At 39.9% G+C, this 24,843-nt stretch overlaps 1 protein-coding gene across 2 annotated transcripts in view; it reads right to left on the bottom strand.

Annotated features, from left to right (window-relative positions):
- Window positions 1-9,725: 9,725 nt before the first annotated feature.
- The window catches only part of LOC140195556 (THAP domain-containing protein 2-like), a 33,327-nt gene continuing 18,209 nt past the window's right edge, over window positions 9,726-24,843 (bottom strand). The window contains exons 4-5 of one of the 2 annotated variants that reach the window (XM_072254085.1): window positions 16,738-17,360; window positions 9,726-9,945 (exon numbers count right to left, since the gene is read on the bottom strand). The gene's annotated coding sequence lies outside the window, so the exon portion shown is untranslated. Of the gene's footprint in view, window positions 9,946-13,104; window positions 17,361-24,843 lie in introns of those variants that run through there. The other variant, XM_072254084.1, reaches the window with a different exon arrangement.

Raw genomic sequence — 24,843 nt, 5'->3', positions numbered from 1 at the left:
ATGATAAGGCAGCTATTCTTATTATCTCTTAACGTGAAGATAATTCCGCAAATCTTTATCTCCCTTATACATTAATGTTATTCATTGCTATTTGTTTCCTTACCATCTATACTTGTTTTGTTGGTTGGTATCTTATCCTTCCATCTGTACCAGTCTGATCTTTGTGTCTCCTGACCTTTGTTACTACATCTAATTAGACCATAAGTCTTAGGAGTAGAATTAGGCCATTTAGTCCATCATGTTTTCTCTTGCTAACAAAGTTTGCCTGCAATTCAAAGTAAAGTATATATTCTCGTGGGTTTAGCTGAATTCCTAAATTAAAGGCATTCTGCTACTATAATGACAATAAACGGAGATGAGGAGGAAATTCTTTAGCCAGAGAGTGGTGAATCTGTGGAATTTGTTGCCACAGGCAGCTGTGGAGGCCAAGTCATTATGTATATTTACGGCAGAGGTTGAGAGATTCTTGATTGGTTAGGGCATGAAGGGATATGGGGAGAAGTCAGGAGATTGGGGCTGAGAGGAAAATTGGATCAGCCATGATGAAATAGCGGAGCAGACTCGATGGGCCTAATGACTTAATTCTGCTACTATACCTTAAGGTCTTATGGTCTAAATAGCATTTGCACCATTTCCAGCACATTGTCACTGCTAAGGGTTTCCCCATTTGACATCACAGGTACTGCTGCTCCCTCACAACTCCAGCTGTTCAGGTTCAATCCTAACCTCAATGGAGGTTGTACATTCTCCCTGTGACAGACTGGGCTTCTTGCGGTGTGACAATCCCATCCCACACCCCAAACACGCACATTCTCAGGTTCATCAACCATTAGACATTGCCCCTAGATGGCAGAAAATTGGGGAGCTACAGGTAGGTGGGAGATTAAATACAAAGAAATAAACAGAGAAGGAGATAATGTGGTTGCTTTGAGAGTCAACAGAATCAGAACCTGGTTTAATATCACGGACATTTGTCATAAAATTTATTGTTTTGTGGCAGTAGTAGAGTGCAATACATAAAAATTACTATAAGTTACAATAAAGAGTAAAGAAAAATAAGTATATGTGCTGTTCATGGGTTCATGGTCTGTTCAGAAATCTGATGGCAGAGGGGAAGAAGCTACTTCTAAACATTGAGTATGTGTATTCAAGCTCCTGTACCTTCTCCCTGACGGTAGCAATGAAAAGAATGTATGTCTGGATGGTGGGGGTTCTTAAAGATAGATGCCACCTTCTTGAGATACTGTGAAATGTGGACGTGATGGGGCAAAAGGCTTAGTACATCTTAAGACAATATGAACAAGTTAATGGTTCATAAATGCATACAAATTTCTACACTAACAACATTTAAATGCTTCTTTCTTAAAACAAAATTTATGGTTGATATTGCACATTCCTCTCCATGGCCACCTTATTAGGTATCTCCTGTACCTTCTGTACCTAATAAATTGGCCACTAAGTGTATGTTCGTGGCCTTCTGCTGCTGTAGCCCAACCACTTCAAGGTTCAACTTATTATATGTTCAGAGATGCTGTTCATTACTGCTGTAATGTGAGGTTGTATGAGTTACTGTCACCTTCCTGTCAGCTTGAACTAGTTTGGCCATTCTCCTCTGACTTCTCATTGACAAGGCATTTTGTCCTTCAGAACTGCTGCTCACTGTATGTTTATTGTTATTTGCTCCATTTTCTGTAAACTCTGGAGAGCTATGCAAGAAAATCCAAGGAGATCAGCAGTTTCTGAGATACTCAAACCACCCTATCTATTACCAAAAAACACTCCAAGGTCAAAGTCACTTAGATCATATTTCTTCCCCATTCTGATGTTTGGTCTGAACAACAACTGAACCTCTTGACCATGTCTGCATGCTTTTATGCATTGAGTTGCTGTAACAGGATTGGCTGATTAGATATTTACATTAGCAAGCAGGTGTATAGGTATACCTAATAAAGTGGTCACTGAGCTTATGTTGCCAGCAAAAGTTTTACTGGTGTTAAAAATTTTAATTTTAAAAAATAGGTCTACAAAAATGTTCTATAATTACAGTATTATTGCTTTAAAAGAAAGGGAAAGTTCAGGTTCAGGTACAAATGCTGTTACTCTTGTGTGTTTTCTCTCTTCAAAACCTCTCCGTCTAAATTACTCCTTGCTGTAATGAGATCCTCCCCCTCTGAATTCCCTTTGGATTTGTTAATGACTTATTTATGGCCCTAGATGTAAAACATCTTCTTTGTGTGTATCCTGTCAAGCATTTCTGAACCTTGAAGACTTGTATCAAGTCGCTCAGAAGCCCTCAATTTTGTAAAGAAATTTGCATGGAAAAAAAAGACAAAAAATCTGTGAAGATTATGTATATCCTTTGGATATTTCCATATGTTTTGAACCTATACGTTCCATGAAACAGATGCATTCAACCCAACTGAACAGGTATGAACTTGTATCCATGAAGACATCTATTTTAAGATGTGCTATTACAGGTCAAAAAATATAGTCCTTAAGAGGAAATATGATATTCCTTACATTAGCTAAGAATCATCTTTATTTCATTTATCCTATCCACTGGGAAAAAACACTGGCCTGATGGGTTGGGATGAAGGGCTTGTTTCCATATTGTATTACTCTATGATTGACTCTATAGCAGTCATGTCACACTCTTTTTTCCCTGATGTGGAACATCTAATGAATAAGTGCTGACCCTTCTACCTACCAAGAGTGTTCTGGACCACAATTAACATACCGCCAAAAGTCGTTAATCAGGCACTCAAGATATTGAATGCTGCCATCACCAAACAAGAAACATCCCACCACAACACATTTCAAATCATAGTCTGGGACTTCAATCAGTTTTGTTTGAGGAAATCTCTGCCCAATTATCATCAGTGTAACCTGTAGCACCAAGGGTCCCACCCCACTTGACCACTGCTATACTACGATTAGCAATGCCTACCATTGTATGCCTGGATCACATTTCAGTCTGATCACTTGGCTGTGCTTCTCCTACCGGCATACAGGCAGAGGCTAAAGAGCTAGGCTCCTGAGATAAGGACAACAAAGAGGTGGTCGCAGAAGGCAGATGAGTGGCTATGGAATTGCTTCAAGTCATTTGACTGGACCATGTTCAGGGAGTCATCAGAGGATGTGAATGAATACACCACAGTGGTCATGGACTTCATATAAACAGTTGTAGATGAGTGTGTTCCCACAAAATCATTCAGAGTCAATGTTCCCTCTTATTTGTAATGACTATTGTGCGCAAAAATCTTGTGCTGTGCAATTTTTTTGCCCAGTGACAACATGTGCGCACTGAATTTTTAATCAATAATTTCTTCAATAAAAACAGTATAAATAAGCCAGTTCTAAAACCTGCAGACAACTCGTCACAAACTCCATGTTGTCAACACTGTCTGCATCAGAAACCGGAAAAGGAAATGTGATTGTGTACGATTGTGAGATATATTCGTCAAGGACCCCGACCACCTCGGCCATGCTCTGTTCTCACTGCTGCCATCAGGAAGAAGGTACCCTCACACCACCAGGTTTAGGAAGAGTTATTACCCCACACCCATCATGCTCTTGAATCGATGGGGATAACTTCACTCACCCCATCACTGAACTGTTCCCACAACCAATGGATTCACTTTCAAGCATTCTTCCTCATCTGTTCTCGACAACTTCTGCTTATTTATTTATTGATTAGTATTTTTTCTTTCATTTGCACAGCTTGTTGTCTTTTGCACATTGGTTGTTTGTCTGTTCCATTGGGTGCAGTCTTTCATTGATTAGACATAAGACCATAAGACACAGGAGCAGAATTAGACCATTCAGCCCATCGAGTTTGCTTCACCATTCCATTATGGCTGATCCCGGATCCCACTCAACCCCATTACCTGCCTTCTCACTATATCCTTTGATGCCCTGACCAATCAGGAAACTATCAACTTCCGCTTTAAATATACCCATGGACTCGGTCTCCACAGCAGTCTGTGGCAGAGCATTCCACAGATTCACAACTCTCTGGCTAAAAAAAAATTTCTCCTTACCTCTGTTCTAAAAAGGATGCCCCTCAATTTTGAGGCTGTGCCTTCTTGTTCTGGATACCCCCACCGCAGGAAACATCCTCTCCACATCACCTCATCTAGTCCTTTCAACATTTGGTAGGTTTCAATGTGATTCCCCACCCTCCCACATTCTACATTTCAGTGAGTACAGGCCCAAACTGCCAAATGCTCCTCATATGTTAACCCCTTCTTTCCTGGAATCATTCTCGAGAACCTCCTCTGGACTCTTTCCAATGACAACACATCCTTTCTGAGATATAGGGCCTAAAACTGTTGACAATACTTCAAGTGCAGCCTGACCAGTGTCTATAAAGCATCAGCATTATCTCCTTGTTTTTATGTTCTATTCCCCTTGAAATAAATGTCAATATTACACTTGCATTTGTTACAACAGACTCAACCTGTAAGTTAATCCTCTAGGTGTCTTGCACAAGGACTCCCAAGTCCCTTTGCACCTGTGATGTTTGAATTTTCTGCCCATTTAGATAATTGTCTTTACTATTATTCCTTTTACCAAAATGCATTATCATACATTTCCCAACACTATATTCCGTCTGCCACTTTTTTCCCAGTATCTTTCTTGTAATGCCATAGGATTTTATCTTGTTAAGCAGCCGCATGTGTGGCACCTTATCAAATGCCTTCTGAAAGTCCAAGTAAATGACATCCACTGCCTCTCCTTTGTTCATCCCGGCTCAAAGAACTCTAACAGATTTGTCAGAAACCATGCTGACTTTGGCTTATTTTATCATTAGTCTCCAAGGACCCCAAAACCTCATACCTCATCCTCAGTAATAGACTCCAACACTTTCCCAACAACTGAGGTTAGGCTAATTGGGCTATAATTTCCTTTATTTTGCCTTCCTTCCTTCTTAAAGAGTGGAGTGACATTTGCAATTTTCCAGTCCTCCGGCATCATGCCAGAATCAAGTGATTCTTGAAAGATCATGACCAATGCATCCGTTATTTCTTCAGCAACCTCTCTCAGGACACTGGTACGTAGTCCATCTCGTCTAGGTGTCTTATCCACTTTAAGACCTTTGAGATTGCCTAGCACTTTTTCCTTTGTAATAGCAATGGCACCCACTCCTGCTCCCTGACATTCAGGGACCTCTGGCACACTGCTAGTGATTTTCACAGTGAAGACTGATGCAAAAAACCCATTAAGTTCATCTCTATTTCTTTGGCCCCCATTAATACCTCACCAGCATCATTTTCCAGTGGTTTAATATCAACCCTCACCTCCTATTGATTCTACTGCGTCTCTTGGATTTACTGTGTATGCCTGAAAGACAACTAATCTCAGGGTTGTATATGGTGACATATATGTATTTTGAAAATAAATTTACCTTGAACAGTATAGAAAAGGCCCATCGGACAACCAAGTCTGCACATATTTTTGTACTAATCCTACCTTAATCCATTTTATTCTCCCTGCATTCCTTCTGTTCCCTCTTGTTATTGCAACCCTAAAACAGCATGGGTTGAAGAACTATATTCTATTAAAGAGTTAGTAACATTCAACTCAACGCATGTAGGGAATCAACTTGTGAACCTTCAGAACCTCTTATATACTTCCTTAGCCAAGGGACTGGAGGCTGTAATTCCACATAGTGGTATGAAATTTAGCTTGAGAATAATTTCTGAATGACAGAAAAAAGCTAGCATATCTTAGCTAACTAATATGAAAAGGCCTGGAAGAACAGATTTTCTCAGATTCACTCATTCCCTGATGGGCTGTTGCCCAATAGTTAGTCTAGTCACACGAATCTATAAACTAGGTTCTTGTACAGCAAAAACTGGAAGATTTTATTGATGTATTGTGTCTTCTATTTTACTGATTTGTTTATACAGATTCCAATAAAAAACACAACAATCTGTCTTATTTGTTGGAAATGTTTAATTTGCTGGGAAAACACAATTATTCTGTATTTATGGCAGTTACTATTGTTGGCATGCTATGTTGGTGCGACATGTCTGGGCTGCCCCCCAGCACAATCCTTAGACTGTGTTGGTCATTGACACAAAACAACACATTTCACTGTTTGTTTCGATGTTTCCATGTACGAAGGACAAATAAAGCTAATCCCCACTCTTTGCTTTCATACAGACTGTACACTTTCCCATGTGACTGCCCTGAAGAGTTGCTGTGTTGCAGTTAGCTTGACTTCATAATGTCATTTTCACTGTATCAGGGCATTGCACATTTAAATTTAGAAGCCTGTACGTGGAACAGTGAACAAAGAGCCCTGCAGTACAAGTTTTGATCTAAACTTCAACGTTGTTAGGATGATGGAAACAAAAAGAAATAGAAGAGAATGATTTGCATTGTTCAGCAAAAGAGTTAACAGCATAAATCACTTGGAGCAATTAACTTGCATCTCTACCATGGACGATCTCCAGCCCGATTGCGAAAGAAGGAGGGTTTTGCATGGGGCTAGCAATCCCATCCCCTAAAAACCCAGAGCTTCAGAAACAGCAACAAAATCACAATCAGGTTTAATATCACCGGTATATGTCGTGAAATTTGTTGTTATGCAGCAACAGTACATTGCAATACATAATAAAAACTGTATATTACAGTATATATATATATTTAAAATGTTAAATTTGAGTAAAAAGACAAAAAAGTAGTGAGGTAAGGTTTATGGGTACAATGTCCATTCAGAAATCTAATGGCAGAGGGGAAGAAGCTATTCCTGAATCATTGAGGCTCCTGTACCTCTTCCCTGATGGTAGCAATGAGAAGAGGGCCTTCATGATGGAGGCCATTTTTTTTGAGACATCGCTCCTTGAAGATGTCCTGGATGCTGGGGAGGCTAGTGCCCATGATGGAGTTGGCTGAGTTCACAACTTTCAGCAGCTTACTTTGATCCTGTGCAGTGCCACTGCACCCCCCCTCCCCCACCGCCATAACAGATGGTGATGCAGCCATTTAGAATGCTTTACATGGTACATCTGTAGATATCCCTGGGAAAGGAAGGATCTTTAGGCTACATCTGGGGACAACTTGAATTACAGCCACAGAACAGAGCACTCTAGTGAACTGGCTGCCAGTGTCTCAGAAAGGGTGATTGGCTTAAGAAAAAGAATTAAGTATACTGTTTCATAAACATAAAAGCACATATTACAATAGGCATCCAAAAGCCTTATCAAAAAGAATATTATGTTAGGAAAGTAAAGAAGTAGAGATATTTAGAGACTGGGCTCAAAACATTTGGATTAATGATTTACAGTGTTGGTGCAATTAAAATAGTAAAAGTGATAGAGGTGTACATTTGAGAAGCACAGAGATACTGAGGGTGAGCTGACGGAATGTTGAGTCTGCAATCAACAAATTTGCTATCCCTTCAGCTTCTCCTTGTTTTAGACAATAAGGCCAACAGGAATCAAATAACTGACTACATCCTATCCAGCATGGAAACAAGTGTAGGGAATAAAATCAGAAAATGCTGGAGACACTTAGCAGGGCATACAGCCTCTAACCATTCCTCTTTCTACAATATCTTAGATATGTGCCATTTCATCAGAACAGAGGGTAAGAAAAAACAAGTTAGATTTCAGTAGCAGAGAAGGTCGGCGGGGGGGGGCAGGGAGAAGAGAGAAGGATGGGTAAAACAAGGGGAGTGTGGAAGCATATTGTGTCACTTTGTATAAGCTGTTCTTAACAAGGCCAGACTTCACTAGTAGGAAAGAAACTGAACCAATATAATGATGCACAGAATTGGCTGGTTCCAACGTAGACAGACAGGATGACCGAGTTACCAAAAGTTGGACAATTTCACATTCAGTTTAGAAGGCTGCAACATGTCCAGACAGAAAATGAGGTGGTGTTTCTCAACCATAACATTGCAGGAGGCCATATACAGATAGGTTATGGGATTGGAGCAGGGAATGCAAAAGGTGGATAATAGGAAGCTCAGGGTTAATCCTGTGGGTTACATACAGGTGGTCTGCAAAGTGATAATTCAACTTAAAATTTGCTTTGTTCAGTCAAAGTCAAAATTAAATTTATTCTCATAAACACAAGTACATAACCAGCATTCACATGGAAAACATAAATTACAAATATATTGTACACTTTTTTAACAAGGAATATCACATTTTGACCAAAAATGTTTATTGTAGTGCAAAGTGGTTATAATGTTGCTAAATCATCATGGTTAGGGTTTTGTCAGTTGGTTCAAAAACTGAATGGTTGAAGGGAAAAGGAGTAGCTGTTCTTGAACCTGGTGGTGTGGAACTTTAGGTCTCTGTATCTCCTGCTTGATGGTAGCTACAAGAAGATGGCATGGTCTGGACGGTGGGGATCTTTGATGATAGATGTTGTCTTCCTGTGACTGTTCTCCTTGTAAATGCGCTCAATAGTGTGTGTGTGTGTGTGTGTGTGTGTGTGTGTGTGTGTGTGTTGGGGGGGTGGGTAGGGCTCCAGTTACCATACAATTAACCATATAATATAACCATATAACAATTACAGCACAGAAACAGGCCATCTTGGCCCTTCTAGTCTGTGTCGAACTCTTACTCTCACCTAGTCCCACCCACCTGCATTCAGCCCATAACCCTCCATTCCTTTCCTGTCCATATATCTGTCCAATTTAACTTTAAATGACACCATAGAACCTGCCTCAACCACTTCTGCTGGAAGCTCGTTCCACACAGCTACCACTCTCTGAGTAAAGAAGTTATGTTACCCCTAAACTTTTGTCCTCTAATTCTCAACCCATGTCCTCTTGTTTGAATCTTCCCCACTCTCAATGGAAAAAGTCTAACCACGTCAACTCTATCAATCCCCCTCATAACAGTTAATGGAGAGCAACACATACAAAATGCTGGAGGAACTCAGTAGGCCAGGCAGCATCCGTGGAAAGGAGTACAGTTGATGTTTCAGGCCAAGACCCTTCAGCAGGACTGGAGGAAAAAAGATGAGGAGTAGATTGGAGTAAGTTAATGGAGAGGATAGTTCCCATAGTAGGGAGTCTGGTACAGTGATTTGAATGCACAGGAGACTGCAGAGAACAGTGGGCTCAGCTCAATACATCACATCCCTCCCCACCATCAGTAGTATCTACAGGAAGCAAGGTGGAACATTTTTAAGAAAGTAAAGATGCTGGCATGCCTTCCGTGTGATTGCTTCTATGTGCTGAACTCCCTGGACTTTACCCCACCAGCTCGAGAAGTATTCCCATGTTAGGAAGAAAATGTGCAAAATAATCTATTCCATAAATTATTTGTTTCCCCCGTCCTTTGAAGTCCAAGAGGTACAGTCAAGATCAAAAGCTATCTTATGATATGAAACACACTGTCGATCGAAACTGGATTTCAAAAGAATTCCTCCAGCTACCAAGCAGGGGGTGTGTTTGAGGTCTGATTTTTGGCCTCTCAAGGTACAGACCAGTTCATCAGACTGCAACGACACCACACTTCTCTAGCAGGCTTTGTTACAATTTTAGATTTCCAATATTTCATTGATTTCATGAAATTCAGTGATTTTGGCCTACTTGGTAGAATTTAAATTGATGTGTGGGCAGAATCAAGATTCACAATTACCTGATAATCCCTGTTATTCAGAATAATGATTTTTTTCATTTGGGTCGAAATCCCGTATGTGGCTTCAATATCCAATTCTTGTTCCTAAGTTTTTAATCACCAGAGCTGGAAGATGTTTGTTCTCCAAATTGTATTCCTATTTGTTCCATGGAGAAAGGCTTCAATAATGATGATAATCTTACCGGTTTTATTGTCTATTTTCTCCCTCCCTGAAATTGTTGAGTTGTTCTTCATGGTCTTTATCCTTCTCCAGACGCTGGACCAACATTTTCATATGCCTGCCAGTTCAGTGAATATTGGCAGGCTATTTGTGGTTGCATCTTGGCCAAGCCAAATCCTGTGTTTGCCAAATGCATACTTTTCAATATGGGTCATTGAGGGTCAGGGGAAATAAAAGCTGACAGATTTCCATCCTCAAATACCTTTCCCACCCTTCTGCAGATGAAAATACAGTGGTAAATTAAAACACACTTCTATTCACATACATGTAGCACATACAAAATGCTGGAGGAATTCAGCAAGCCAGGTAGCATCTATGGAAAGGAATAAACAGTCAATGTCTTGGACCAAAACCCTTCATCAGGACCTCCATTATCTCCCTCTAGTGCCCCTCCTCCTCACTTTCTCCCATGGTCCACTCTTCTCTTCTGCAAATTACTCTTCAACTCTTTACCTTTTCCACCTGTCACCTCCCAGCTTTTCACCACATCCCCTTTCCCTCGTCTGGCTTCACCTATCACCTCCCGGCTTGTACTCCTTCCCCTCACCCCTCTTCTGGCTCCTCCTCCTTCCTCTCCAGTCCTGGTGAAGGTTTTCCAACACTTTGCTATGAATTTCCAGCACCTGCAGAGTCTCTTGTGCCTGTATTCACAAACAGTGCAAGCTGGGGACTGAACCTTCCTGTTTAAGTGGCTCAGCTGAACATCAGAATATAAAGGTAGAACTTTGACAGCTCTCAAAGAGGGTTGGCTCGAGCATAACCAAGAAAGAGATTAGCTTTATTTGTCAAATGTACATCCACAAATGTCACCATAGTTCCAGTGTCAACATAGCATGTCCACAACTCACTAACCCTAATCCTAACCTGTACACGTTTGGAATGTGGAAGTAAACCGGAGGAGCTGGAGGAAGCCCATGCAGTCTTGGGGAGCACATGCAGACTTCTTATAGACAGCAGCTGCAATCAATAGCCAACATTCTATGATGTAGGATCATATAACACAGATACAGAATCAGAATCAGGTTTAATATCACTGGCTTATCTTGTGAAATTTGTTGTTTTGTGGCAGCAGTACATTACAATACATAGTAATATAAACTGTAAATTACTGTGAGAAGTATACATATTAAAAAAGTTAAATTACAACGCTGTGCAAAAAGAGAAAAAAGTAAGTAGTGAGGTAGTGTTCATGTGTTAAATGTCCATTCAGAAATTTGATGGCGGAGGCGATTGAGATGTTCCTTAAATGTTGAGTGTGTATCTTCAAGCTCCTGTACCTCCTCCCTGGTGGTAGCAATGAAAAGAAATGTCCTGGTTGATAGGGTTCCTTAATGATGGATGCTGGAAAGGCGAGTGCCTATGATGGAGCTGAGTTCACAACTTTCTGCTGTGTATTTCAAACATTGTGGGCCGGAGGGCCATTTTTGTGTTGTATGACTATACTATTCTCATTTACTAATACTTGGTCCATAACCGATTAATGCTGTGGAATTCAAGTGCTCATTTAAATGCCTCCTAAATGTAGTAGGAACATTAGGCAGTGTGTTCCAGATTTCAAACACTCTTTGGGTGAAAATAATTCTTCCTCACCTTAAACCTAAATCCTCTAGTCTTAGATACTTCTGGCATGAGGAAAGGTTTCTTACTGTCTGCCCTGTCTAGACATGTGAACTATGTTAATAGATGATGCAGAAGTGTTTATAACCCACTGAGATGGTCGTGTTCTCTTCTGTTCACCATTTTGCAGTACCAGTACATAAACTATTTCAGTGGGATTCTTAAATGTATTCCGATAACCAATGCAGATGCAAATTCAATTATGTAAAATTAATCTCTGTCTACTTGAGGGCAGCAAGCATAAGAGAATGTCAACTTCTTTAAGTTTCTATTCATGTCACACAACCTCTTCATTAGGAAATTAATCACGGTCTTGTTCTTCTTCTTCTTAAGTCCATCACCCCAATTACAGCTGACAGCAGCTTGCCAGGGTCCTCTGCCCAGGGTCAGTCTTTCAAGTTGTCCCCCAGAGCAGCCATCGAAGATCCTTTCTCTCCCAGAATGTGGTCTTTGGATCTTCCTCTCCCAGGGATGTGGTCTTTGGAGGCATTTCTGCAGCATTGAGTTTTTACGAGTTGGGGTTTCTATACCCATGTTTAACCCTGCTGCTCTCAGACGGGCTTGGAACTGTAAATGGCAGAGTTGAACTTTCGCTGTAGCTGCATACAACTCTTGAAACTCACTGGAGAAACTATTGTGGCATCCCCTTCACCAACAGAAGTCTAACATGATTGCTCATCACAATTCTGAGGGGTAACTATGAATAGTTAACAAATGACAGCCTTTGCAGGGACACCTATATCTCAAAAACTAAAGCACTCACGGATTTCCCACTGGCCGACAATTTTAATTCCTCTCCCCATTCTGACATGTTGGTCCATAGCCTTCTCTATTGCCACAATGAGGCCACTCTCAGGTTGGAGGAACAACACTTCATATTCTGTTTGGTTACCCCCCCAGCCTGATGGCATAAACATCAATTTCTCCAGCTTCCAATACATTCCCCATTCTCCTTTTCCATTCCTCATTTTGGTTCCCTTCTTACATTCTTCACTCGCTTATCACCTCCAGTTGGTACCTCTCCTCCTGTGGTCCACTCTCTTCTCCTATCAGATTCCTTCTTCTTCAGCCCTTTACCTTTTCAACCTATCACCTCCCAGCTTCTCACTTCATTTCACACCCCCCCCCCCCACCAGGTCTCACCAATCACCTGCCAGCTTGTACTTCATTCCCCCCCCCACCTTATTCTGGCATCTTCCTCCTTCCTTTCCAGTCCTGATGAAAGGTCTTAGCCCAAAATATCAACTCTTTATTCCTCTATTTTTGAGGCTGCCTGACCTGTTGAGTTCCTCCAGCATTTTGTGTGTGTTACCCTCAACAGGATAACTACATGAATGGATCCAAACTAACTATTTACAATCATAATACTACAGTTTGTCACCATTTGGAGTGGATAGCCAACTGCCTGGTGAATGCCATGATGCTACTAGCAAGTTAAAGCATAGTTTACTTGTGACATAGCTGTTGATAGGAATAAAAACAAACATCATTTATGGGTCTTTTCTAGGCGTGGGAAGAGTTTCCTGGCTGACTTATTCAATACCTTTTTATCATCCTCATGTGGTTGTTTGAGAAGCAAATACTTAATTTTCTTTGGCTCAGGGTTGAAATTTGTAATCACAGAATGGAGCCAAAGTATATTCACAAATACTAGCATGAAGACTTAAAATATTAAAGAACATGAGCTTGATTTTTTTTTTGGAAAAGTATTCTTTATTGCATTTGTCACAATGCACAGTGTTCTGAACACCAATATTAAATAAAATAGAATCCTTGTTACGTCTCGTGCCTGGATCTGTAACTGCAAACCATTGCAACCAAGACTATAAAGATGGTACTCCTCAACCTCCTTTAATTAATCTGAAATACTAGCACCTTGGACTGTCTAGTTACTGTAAACAAATTAAACACACAAATTTGAAAGGACCAAGTTGTCAAGTCTTATTCACTGTTTATTTGTCCTTTGTATTCAAGCATTCACCCTTATGGAGCTCACACAAAATGCTGGAGGAACCCTGCAGGTCAGGCAGCATCTACGGAGGGAATAAACATTCTAAGTTTCGGGCCAAGACCCATCACCAGATCCTCATGAGTCCTGATGAAGGGTCTGGGGTTGAAACGCTGACTGTTTATTCCCCTCTGTAGAGGCTGCCTGACTTGCTGGGTTGCTCCAGCATTTTGTGTGTGTTGCTCTGGATTTCCAGCATCTTCAGAATCTCTTTGTGTTTATGAAATGGCGCATTTGATCTATGCTATACCAGAGTTCTCCCCTGAAATGATTTGTGGAATAACAGCACACAATGGGACAGCAATCACTATCCTGGTACACCCACACCATTCTTCCTCTGGTCAATTGCAAACGTTATTCGACAAGGAGAAAAGGGTAAAGTTAAAAAAAAGAGCACAGGCAATTTCTTTTCCACAAACGAGAATAACATATATAATGCTGGAGGAACTCAGCATTTCAGGCACCATCAATGGAGAAGAATAAACAGTTGTCATTTTGGGTCGAGATCATTTATCAGGACTGGGAAGGAAGGGGAAAGACGCCAGAAGGTGGGGAAAGGGGAAAGAACACCAGCTGGCAGGTGATAGGTGAAGACAGGTAAGGTGGGTGGGTGTGGAAAGGGGTGATGTGAGAAGCTGGCAGGTGATAGGTGAAGACAGGTAAGGTGGGTGGGTGTGGAAAGGGGTGATGTGAGAAGCTGGCAGGTGATAGGTGAAGACAGGTAAGGTGGGTGGGTGTGGAAAGGGGTGATGTGAGAAGCTGGCAGGTGATAGGTGGAAGAGGTAAAGGGCTGAAGAAGAAGGAATCTAATAGAAGAAAGTGGGCCATGGGAGAAAGGGAAGGGAGAGGGGCACCAATGGGAAGGTGAGAAGGGCAAGAGAGAAGCCAGAATGGGGAATGGAAAAAGAGAAGGGGGGGGGGGTTAGCGAAATGACTAGAAGTTATAGAAATCAATGTTCTTGCCATCAGGTTGAAGTCTACCCAGACTGAATACAAGGTATCAAACCTGAGAGTGATCTCACTGAGGCAGTCTTTTCCAAAACCAAATGGTTCCTGGGATAAAGGATGAGTTTCTTTAGGGATCAGAATCAGGTTTGTTATCACTGACGTGTCATGAAATCTGTTGTTCAAAACATATGATGGAGGAGGCTCGGGGAAATTTGACAGAGATATCAAAAATCTTGAAACACTTAAAGAGATTAGAGAAAGAAACTGATGTCAGGGGCTATAATTAGAGGCACAGATTTAAGGGGATTGGCAAAATAATTAGGTGACACAAGGAAAAGCATCATATATAATGTGAGGTTAGCACACAGAATGTATTGTTTGCAGGACACTGGAGAGAAACTACTACAATTTTACAAGTTAGTTGAACAAATACTTGAAGGGGTAAAAACAGTGCAGGGGCATGAAGGGGAATACACCCCTTCAATAGAATTATTGTAGTCTGTGTGGGTCAGATAGTGCTTCCTGTTCTGCACTATTCAAATATTTATGGTGGTAATATTCATTAGTGCACAAAACTGCAGCTTACATGGAAAGGTTCAGTCAGTTATTCCATTTAATAACAAGGACCCATATCCTGTCCTTTGCTGGCAGCTATTGTTACAGTAGTCTGAGAGCAGATTCCCAGCCTTTTTTGTTTTTGTACTAACATGCACAGACTGAAAGAAATCTCAAAACAAGTTCCAAACAGGAGTAAATGAATGACGAGCTTCCAAATCTGCTCTCACATGCTACACACTATCGCAAATGTTTTCTTGTACTTCGTGCACTCCATTTATCAAACACTATGCATCTTCGAATGGTTGGTATAGCATGTTGAAAATATTATTGACATTAAGTTCCCCTTATTAATGATTACCACTCCTATTTACAGAGTGAAAGTAATGCAGGAAAATAATCACAAGGTACTTTCCATGTGTCCGTCTGTAGTATGGAAAGTAAATACCGAATTAAAATGAGAGAGGTAGTAAGCAAAATATCTAGAAATAAATAAATTCTTAAACTAAAAAGAAGAGAATGGAGAGTTGTAGATTAGGAAAAGATTTTCAGAGACTATTCAGTCTAGTGGCTGGAAAATAGCAGGGGCATTTACAATACACAAGGACACCATTTGGCCTGTGGTGACCATGGCAACCAAAACTGGACTCTTGTTTAAAACTAGCTTCCCAGTTGTTGCCTTATGGTCCTGAAGGTTATGAATCTTCAAGCTGCTTTTTAATCAACATTTTTTGAATTTGGTGAAAGAGATACTGAATCAGTTGGAGCTGAGGGGAGGTTGACTTGAAACTTTAAATTAGATGCATTTATTCTCAACATGCAGGTAGTTGAAATTTAAATTGAACCTCCTTTCAAAATACATTCAATGTTACAACCTTTACATTCATAAAGTGTCATTTTGTGAATCGCACTGGGCAAACTGGTTTGAATACAGCAGGAATTTCATTTTTACCTGCAGCTAACAATATTCATGGACATGAAGTTGCAAGTAGTATAGATTGTCTATTATTTCAGTAATGAGTTACACTTACATAGCATACTAGAAAACAAGTACTTGACCGCTTGGGAGCTGATCAGGAATTTCTCCCGATCACCTTGCCCTAACCAGTCACGTCATCGCTAGGCTTCATAAACTCAGCAGGTGGCAAGGCAGCTGTGAAGCAGTTTTCCAGGTGGCAGAAGATGCCAGCAGCAGCCAACAAATCCATTCCCATACATTCTGCTGGTCTCCCAAATGCTCATTTGCGTGCATTCAGGTAGGGCCTTTGATAGCTGAGAAGGACCTTTATAGTGGGAAAATTGGGGCAATGGAAATTGGAAGATTGTAAGAACTGTCCGTAACCTAAAGTTTCTGTCAACTGGGAAAACTTTTGGCTGATATTGCTAAAGTTGCACTGGTCAATTAGATATGGATTAATACAAATCTTACTTTAGATCTTGGTTAGGTTTTAGGTAGAGTTAGTTGATTATTACAGATCTGTATTATAGACTCAAAACATGCCAGACCATGGGAGTCACCAGACCACAGAAAGCCAACCTGTAACCTATTTCAACCTGTAATCCTATATGCTGGAAAATCCTTGGGAACTTTACTACTTTATTTGTTCCTTTGGCAGTGGAAACTCAATGGGTAACACAAAAAATAAACAGCACAGTTGGTATATTTTTGTTAGGTAAGAGTGATCCAAGGTCTCAGGCAGCATTAAGATTTGATCAGATGTTAACTACTTAAATAATGGAACAGGCTAAATGGCCTTATTCTCATCCCATGTCCCTGGTACCTGTAATTTTCAGGGCAGCTGTAGCATTGTGTAAATTCCATCTTCTCTTTAATAATGAATTGGGGTGGAAATTTGTCCCTGGCTGTTTGAACTCGTCATGCAATTAGCTGAATGTTTGATGGGCCAGTTAAGGTGATCCTATAATACCATAATATGTAGTATCAGAATGTCTTATGAAATGTTTCATCTTCTTGATGCAGGCAAGTACCTGAAAGTCAACCAACATCCTCCCCATGTGACCAACATTAAAAATTCTGCATTGGGTTTCCTGAATATGTATTTTGTCAATATGCTACATAACCATGCCAGTATTCTTATATCAGTTGTTTTACAAGTTCTGCAGGTGAATCCTGAAGGGAACATATCATTCCTTGATGAGACATACTGATGTAACAATGAATACTTCTGCTTCTCCAATTGGTCAATAGCCAGGTGTCAGCATTCAATGATTCTTTTCCCACTCAGTTTATTTCATGTTTACAAAAGTTGCAGTACACGGTTGGACAGTCAGCAGACTCAACGGAAGACACTAACGTGTGGCCAAGTGGGAGTAAGTTGCAGCCTTTAGTTTGCAGGGAGGAGGGTGCTATTTTTCAGAATTTCCTGGAGTTCTGAATAAGGCCCTAAAAACGAAAGAGAGAAAAGAAAATGGACTCAGATACTCATCACTGTTGTTAAAAAATATACCTTTCACTGAGAATATATTAACTTATTTATTGAGATACAGGGCAGAATAGGCCCTTTCAGCCCTTTGAACCGTGCCACCCAGCAATCCCCCAATTTAATCCTAGCCTAATCACAGGATAATTTATAATGACCAACTAATCTACCAACTTTGGACTGAGAGAGGAAACTGGAGCACCCTGAAGAAACCCACACGGTTATGGGGAGAATGAACAAACTCTTTACAGGCAGTTGCCAGTAGTAATTGAAAATGATAGGTGCCACAATTTGAATCATTAGATATGTGATGGATATTTTCTTTCTTTTCATCTTAAAATCTTTATTTAAAGGTTAAGACACATTTAATTCCAACAACCATTCCTGGTGATTAATTCATTAATAACCATGAGAGAAATATGTTCTCTTATACTTTCATGATGAATGTAAAATTTATACTGCCTTGTGAGTACGTACCTGATCAAAGATGTAATGGGGCCCAATGTTTAAATGATGGATGCTGAGAAGTGAATGGTGAATGTAAACTCCTCAAGATATGGAGAATCATTTGATAGTGACACCACCATCACATGATTGTGTGATGTTTGTGTCTGCGTTTACATTATTGTGTGCCGTTCTGGTCAAGATATCAATCAGATTGAAAGAATGCTGAGAAAATTTACAAGGATTTTGCTGGGACTTGAAGACCTGAATTATAAGGAAAAATTGAATGGATTAGGACTTTATTCCCTGGAATGTAGGAGAACGAGGGGAGATTTGATAGCGGTATACAAAATTATGAGTGGTATAGATTGGGTAAATGCAAGCAGGCTTTTTCCACTGAGGTTGGGTGAGACTCACACTAGAGGTCGTCAGTGAAAGGTGAAACATTTAACATGTACTTTTTCAGTCAACGGGTGGTGAGAGTGTGGAACCAGTGGATGTAGTGGATGTAGTTTTGAACATTTTAAAAAAATTTTTAATTTTTATTTGGATAAGGAATTCGCAAGTATCATGAACTTTTTTCACATGTATAACCGTTTCCATTTTTTTATATATGTATAAATCTATAATTATTTATACATTCCTAAGTACACATTGAGATGATATAAAGAGTAATTAGGCACTTAAATAGATAATTATGTGCAGTTGTAATTCTACTCTATTAGGCTAAGTAATGATATTAGTTAAGAAAAATAGTAATAATAGTGGATTAATAATAATTTCCATATATCTCTTCTGGACCATTTCTTCCTGGTCCAAAATATTGTATGTAAGCCTATGTAACTACCATTGTAGGTGTTTATATCCTAACTCGTTCATGTTTGCTCCTACCCCCAAACATAATTATCCAATCCCTATGTACTTATTTACTTAATTTTATAATTTTTTTCCCTTTCCAAAATCTTTTCCTTTACTTGTGTTAATTCTCCGTTTTCCAAAAAAAGAAAAAAACAGTAAACATTTGGACCAAGCGTGCTTACGTTAGCAATATAACTATGTTGATGAGGAGAGCAGTATAAATCATTAGGAGAGTCATCTAAAGTCTGCTCGCTTTGGGGTTATATACTCAATCCATTTATCCCAAATTTGATAAAATTTTTCTTTTTGAATTCTCAGAGAATAAGTCATCTTTTCCTTTTTAAATATTTTCAAGATAATTTCGTGCCAATCTTCTAATGTAGGTGGTATTGGATTTAGCCACTTTCTAGTGATTGATTTCTTACTTGCCGCTAAAAGGGCCTGAAGCAACTTTATATCTTTCTTCTGGTCAAAAAACAATACATGCCCCAAATAGAGCGTCTCAAAGTTCAGAGGTATCTGGGTCTTAAGTACCTTAACTAATGTTCTATGAATACCTTTCCAATATAAACTTAATTTAGGGCAATCCCAGAAAATATGGAAATGATTTGCCTCTTTGGAGCCGCACCTTCTCCAACACGTCACATTCATGTCTTTATATTTTTCCTGATATGGGGTCTTGAAGTATCTTATAATATTTTTCCAACAATGTTCTCTTCAAGTCAAAGAGTTAGTTGAAGACCACTGAAAGCTGCATATTTTCCCCCAAGCCTCCTCTGAAAGTACCAACCCCGCTTCTTTCTCCCACTTCTCTTTAATATACAATGTGTTTTCATTTTTGGCATGGGAGAGTGTATTATATAATCGAGAAACTGATCTACTTGGTATTGAACTGTAAGCCGAATTCAGAATCTTGAAAAATTCTAATTCTACTGTTGATAAGTCTGTATATCTACAACTCTGGTTAACATAGTGTCGTACTTGAAGGTACCCAAAAAAGTCATTGTGTTCTAGGCCATGTTTGTCCTGCAGGAATTGAAAACTTTGTAATACTCTTTTATGTATAAATGAGAGGTAGGTTGTAAGACCTTTCTTTATCCATAGTCCAAATCTTTTATCTCCTCTGCTGGGAAGGAATTCGGTATCATATGCACACCATCTGAAAAGTTTTAACATGTTATTGATTCCACATGAATTAACCATCTTCTGCCATACTTTTAATGTAAGATTTATCCAGCTGTTTTTAATCTTTTCCAATTGGGCCATCAATCCTTTGTCAGCTATTGAGGCCTGTAGAGGAAAACTGTCAACCAATCCAAATCCTATTTCCTTCCATCTAGCCCTATATTCCCTATTACACCAATATAACAGAGGGGTTATCTGTGAAGCAGAAAAATAATTTCTCAGGCAAGCAAGTACCATACCTTCTCCTTCCTTCCCTAACTGTAAGGTGTTATATCGAATTCTAGGTTTCTTTCCTTGCCAGATAAAGCGGGAAATCCATTTGTCCCATTCCCTGAATTGATTATCATCCACCTCCACAGGTAAAGTCCGGAAAAGATAGAGTAACCGAGGGAGAATATTCATTTTTATGGTATTTATCCTTGAATTTAAACTTACAAAGGGGATAAGGTTCCATCTATGTATATCTGTTTTTATCTCTGAAATTAATGGCCCATAATTTACCTGTGACAGCGTTGAAAGATCCTTCGGCAGGGTTATTCCTAAATATTTTAATGATTTAGCTTCCCACTTAAGATCATATGTATCCTGCAGTTTTTTGGATGGTGTATAATTTAGGGACATAACCTGCATTTTCTTTACATTTATTTTATAACCTGATATTTTCCCAAAGTCATCCAACAGTGTAATCAATCCTAGGAATGATTTTTCTGGTTCACTCAGATAGACTAAAACATCATCTGTGAATAATGCCACTTTCTGTTCAATCCCTGCCACCTTGATACCTTCTACAATTTCGCTCTGTCTTATTAGTTGGACAAGCGGTTCAATGTATAGCGCAAAAAGGAGAGGAGAAATTGGGCATCCCTGTCTAGTTCCTCTCTCTAAAATAAAAGAGTCAGAGAGGTCCCCAGCAGTTTTGAACATTTAAGAGAAATTTGAATAGGTACATAGATGGGAGGGGTATGAAGGTTTCAATGCAAGTAGATGAGACTAGGCAGAATTGTTTGGCACAGATTAAATGGGCCAAAGGACCTGTTTCTGTGTTGTAGTGTTCGGTGAGTCTAGAATGGATTCAAGATCATAAGTGGTTAAATTGCTGGATGTGTATTCCAAAACACGGATTGTTGAACTGGGTAGATATTTGAATACCAGCACAGAAAATTCAAATTCAGGTAAATCCAGATTTTCAACTGTCACTCAGTGACTAAACAATTGTCAGACTGACATGCAAAACAAAAAATAAAGGATCACTAATGCTGTTCAAAGGAGGAATTCTACCAGCCTACAAACTACACCAGAACCATTGCAATGTAGTACATTTTTTGGTGAAATATGCTTGCAAACCACGCAGTTCAGGGGTTAGAGGTTTACACTGACATAGTCAATAACACCCACATCTCTCTCCTTGGCAGCCCGCCTGATTAATAGTCTGGCCAGGAAAGCAAGCAGCAAGAGGCTGTAGCCAGAATTCAGGAGGAAGTGATCAGGGCTTGGCACATGGAATATGATTGTGCTGATAAAGTCTGATCTCAGTGGGACAACGAAACATCAGCTGGGATTTGCATGGCTCAAACAGGGAAGTATACGGCAACTTGGCAGCTTATTCTAAGATGCTTAATTTTAAACCTCCACTCCATTCTTTACTCCTCTGTTGTCTCTTTGGAGGAGGGAATTCAGGTCTTTATTCCACATTCAAAATTTTAAATAACTCAGATGTTGTCCTCTTACAGTTTGATATTCTGTTTATCACTAGTAAATGCCAAGTATTCTTCAATTCTATTATTTCCATAAGTCCATGCTTGTTTTTCTCTTCTTATGTATTATCAAGAGGCATAGAGTGAGTGGATTGCCAGAACCTTTTCCCCCAGGGTTGAAATGGCTAACGCAAAGGAACGTAATTGGAGAAATGTATGGGGGTGGGGTGGGGTTTGATGTCAGAGACATGTTCATTACACAGAGAGTGATGGGTCCATAGAACACACTGCCTAGGGTAGTGGTTGAAGCAGATATATTAGAGACATTTAAAAAATAAGCACACAGTTGAAAGAAACATGGAGGGCTATGTAGGATGGAAGGGTTAGATTGATCTTAGAGCAGGTTAAAAGGTCAGCACATCATGGTCTGTACTGTGCTGAAGTGCACCTTGACACATCAAATCATCCCTGGTGCAACCAATTGGTTTAGGAAGTCACATAATTAGTTAATTGAAGATCACCATGTGCAGTCAAGGTGTTTCAACTGATTGTATTAAAAATACACCTGTATCTGGAAGGGCCAACTGCTGGTGAGTCAGTGTCCTGGTAAAATCTACACCATGAAGACAAAAGAATACTCCAAGCAACTCTGCCAAAAGGTTACTGAAAAGTCAGGAAATGGATACAAGAAAATTTCCAAGTCACTGAATATCCCTTGGAGCACAGTTAAGTCAATCATCAAGAAATGGAAAGAATATGGCACACACTGTAAATCTGCCTAGAGCAGGCCATCCTCAAAAACTGAGTGACCGTGAAAGAAGGGGACTAGTGAGGGAGGCCACCAAGAGACCCATATCAACTCTGGAGGAGTTACAAACTTTAGTGGCTGAGATGGGAGAGACTATGCATACAACTGTTGCCCAGGTGCTTCACCAGTCGCAGCTTTATGGGAGAGTGACCAAGAGAAAGCCACTGTTGAAATTTTGGAAAGAGTTTGCCAGAAAGCATGTGGGAGACTCTGAGGTCAGCTGGAAGAAGGTTCTATGGTCTGATGAAACCAAAATTGAGCTTTTTGGCCATCAGACTAGACACTATGTGTAAACCAAACACCGCACATCATCAAAAACACACCATCCCTACCATGAAGCATGATGGTGGCTGCATTATGCTGTGGGGATGCTTCACTGCAGCAGGCCCTAAAAGGCTTGTGAAGGTAGAGGGTGAAATGAATGCAGCAAAATACAGGGAAATCCTGGAGAAAAACCTGATGCAGTCTACAAAAGAACTGAGACTTGGGAGAAGATTTGTTTTCCAGCAAGACTATGACCCCAAACATAAAGCCAAAGCTACACAAGAATGGCTTAAAACAACAAAGTTAATGTTCTGGAGTGGCCAAGTCAGAGTCCAGACCTCAATCCAATTGAGAATTTGTGGCTAAACTTGAAAAGTGCTGTTCATTCATGATCCCCGTGCAATCTGACAGAGCTTGAGTAGTTTTATAAAGAAGAATGGGGGAAAAATTGCAGTGTCCAGATGTGCAAAGCTGATAGAGACCTATCCACACAGACTCAAGGCTGTAATTGCTGCCAAAGGTGCGTCTATGAAATACTGACTTGAAGGGGGTGAGTAATTATGCAATTAATTATTTTGTGTTTTATATTTGTAATTAATTTAGATCATTTTGTAGAGATCTATTTTCATTTTCACGTAGAAGAGTCTTTTTCTGTTGATCAGTGTCTAAAAAGCCAGATTAGCCAAAACAAAAACAGTGATTCAATGTTCTAAGACAATAAAACACGAAAACTTTCAAGGGGGTGAATTCTTTTTATAGATACTGTATCTTGCATGTACTGTACATACTGCAGATCTTGAAAATCTGAGATAAAAAATCAGAAAATAGTGGAACTGCCCAGGAGTTTATGTGGTACCTGCCGAGAGAAACAGAAGAATAATTTGGCGGACTATTGTCAGAACTGTATATTAAGATGGAGAGACAGGTGGTTGGGTTGGGGATGGGTGGGGAGAAGAACTGGGAGCAAAATGAAAGAGGTCTGTAATGGGGTGGAAGGCAGCCAAGATTAGACAACAAGAAGGAAAATAGTACAAGGGAGAGGGCATGATAGATTCCCTGAAAGTGGTGTTGCAGGTGGTGTTGGCAGCTTTTGGCATACCGCCCTTCATCAGTCAGGGCAATGAATATAGGAGTTGGAATGTCACTTTGCAACTGAACAAAATGTTGATAAGACCACATTTGGAACATTGTACTCAGTTTTGTCAGCCTGCTGCAGGAAAGATGCCATTAAGCAAAAGAGATTTCCAAGGACTCGAGGGACTGTGTTATAAAGAGACAGATTCAGCAGGCCAGGGCTTTATAATTTGGAGCATGGGGGAATGAGGGGTGATCTTATAGAGATGTATAAAATCATGAGGGGCATAGATAGAGTAAATGCACAGAATCTGTTTCTGTGGATTGTGTAATCAAGAACTTGAGGATCAAAGGTTAGGGTGAGGGAGGAGAGATTTAATGAGAACCTGAGGGGTAACTTTTTCACCTATATGGAACATGCTATTGGAGGAAGTGACCAAGGCAATTATACTAACGACATTTAAAAGAGATTTGAATAAGAATGTGGATAGGAGCGGTTTAGAGTAGGGCTTCCCAACCTTTTTTTTTATGCCATATGTCCCTACCATTAACCGAGGGGCCCGTGGACCCTGGGATAGGAATCCTTGGTTTAGAAGGATATGGGTCAAACATGGGCAACTTAGAGAAGCTTAGATGGCCCTGTTTCAATGCTGTATGACTCTAATGAACGTGAAGGTCTGCAAATACCAAGTGGAAATTCGAACAACGTGGCCAGAGAAATTCCACACAAAAAAATGGCATGTGGGTTGGGATAGATAAAAGGAAAATTTAGTGGGAGGTACAGGGAAGGATAGAAATTTGGAGCAAGCTTTGTATGTTATGGAAAGATATTACAACATAATTTTGAAAGATTACTTTGGGAAAGGGTGAGGCACACAAGACTCATTGTATTAGCCAGTAATGTCTATTAGGTGTTCACTACAACCATACTAATCTATTATTAGTACACACGGACCTCATTTACCTCAATGAACAGTAATACTTAATCAGTACAAGTTCCTTCCCTGTTACACAAAAGAGTTAACAACAGATTATTTTCTGACGTTAGGTTTTGATTCCCCTGTTTACTGTTTGAATTCTGATTTGGCACAAGTGCTTGATGTGCTCCTAATAGACTTC

This window comes from Mobula birostris, chromosome 3 (genome assembly GCF_030028105.1).
Source record: "Mobula birostris isolate sMobBir1 chromosome 3, sMobBir1.hap1, whole genome shotgun sequence".
Lineage (NCBI taxonomy): Eukaryota > Metazoa > Chordata > Chondrichthyes > Myliobatiformes > Myliobatidae > Mobula > Mobula birostris.
This window is presented reverse-complemented; position numbering and strand designations above follow the sequence as displayed.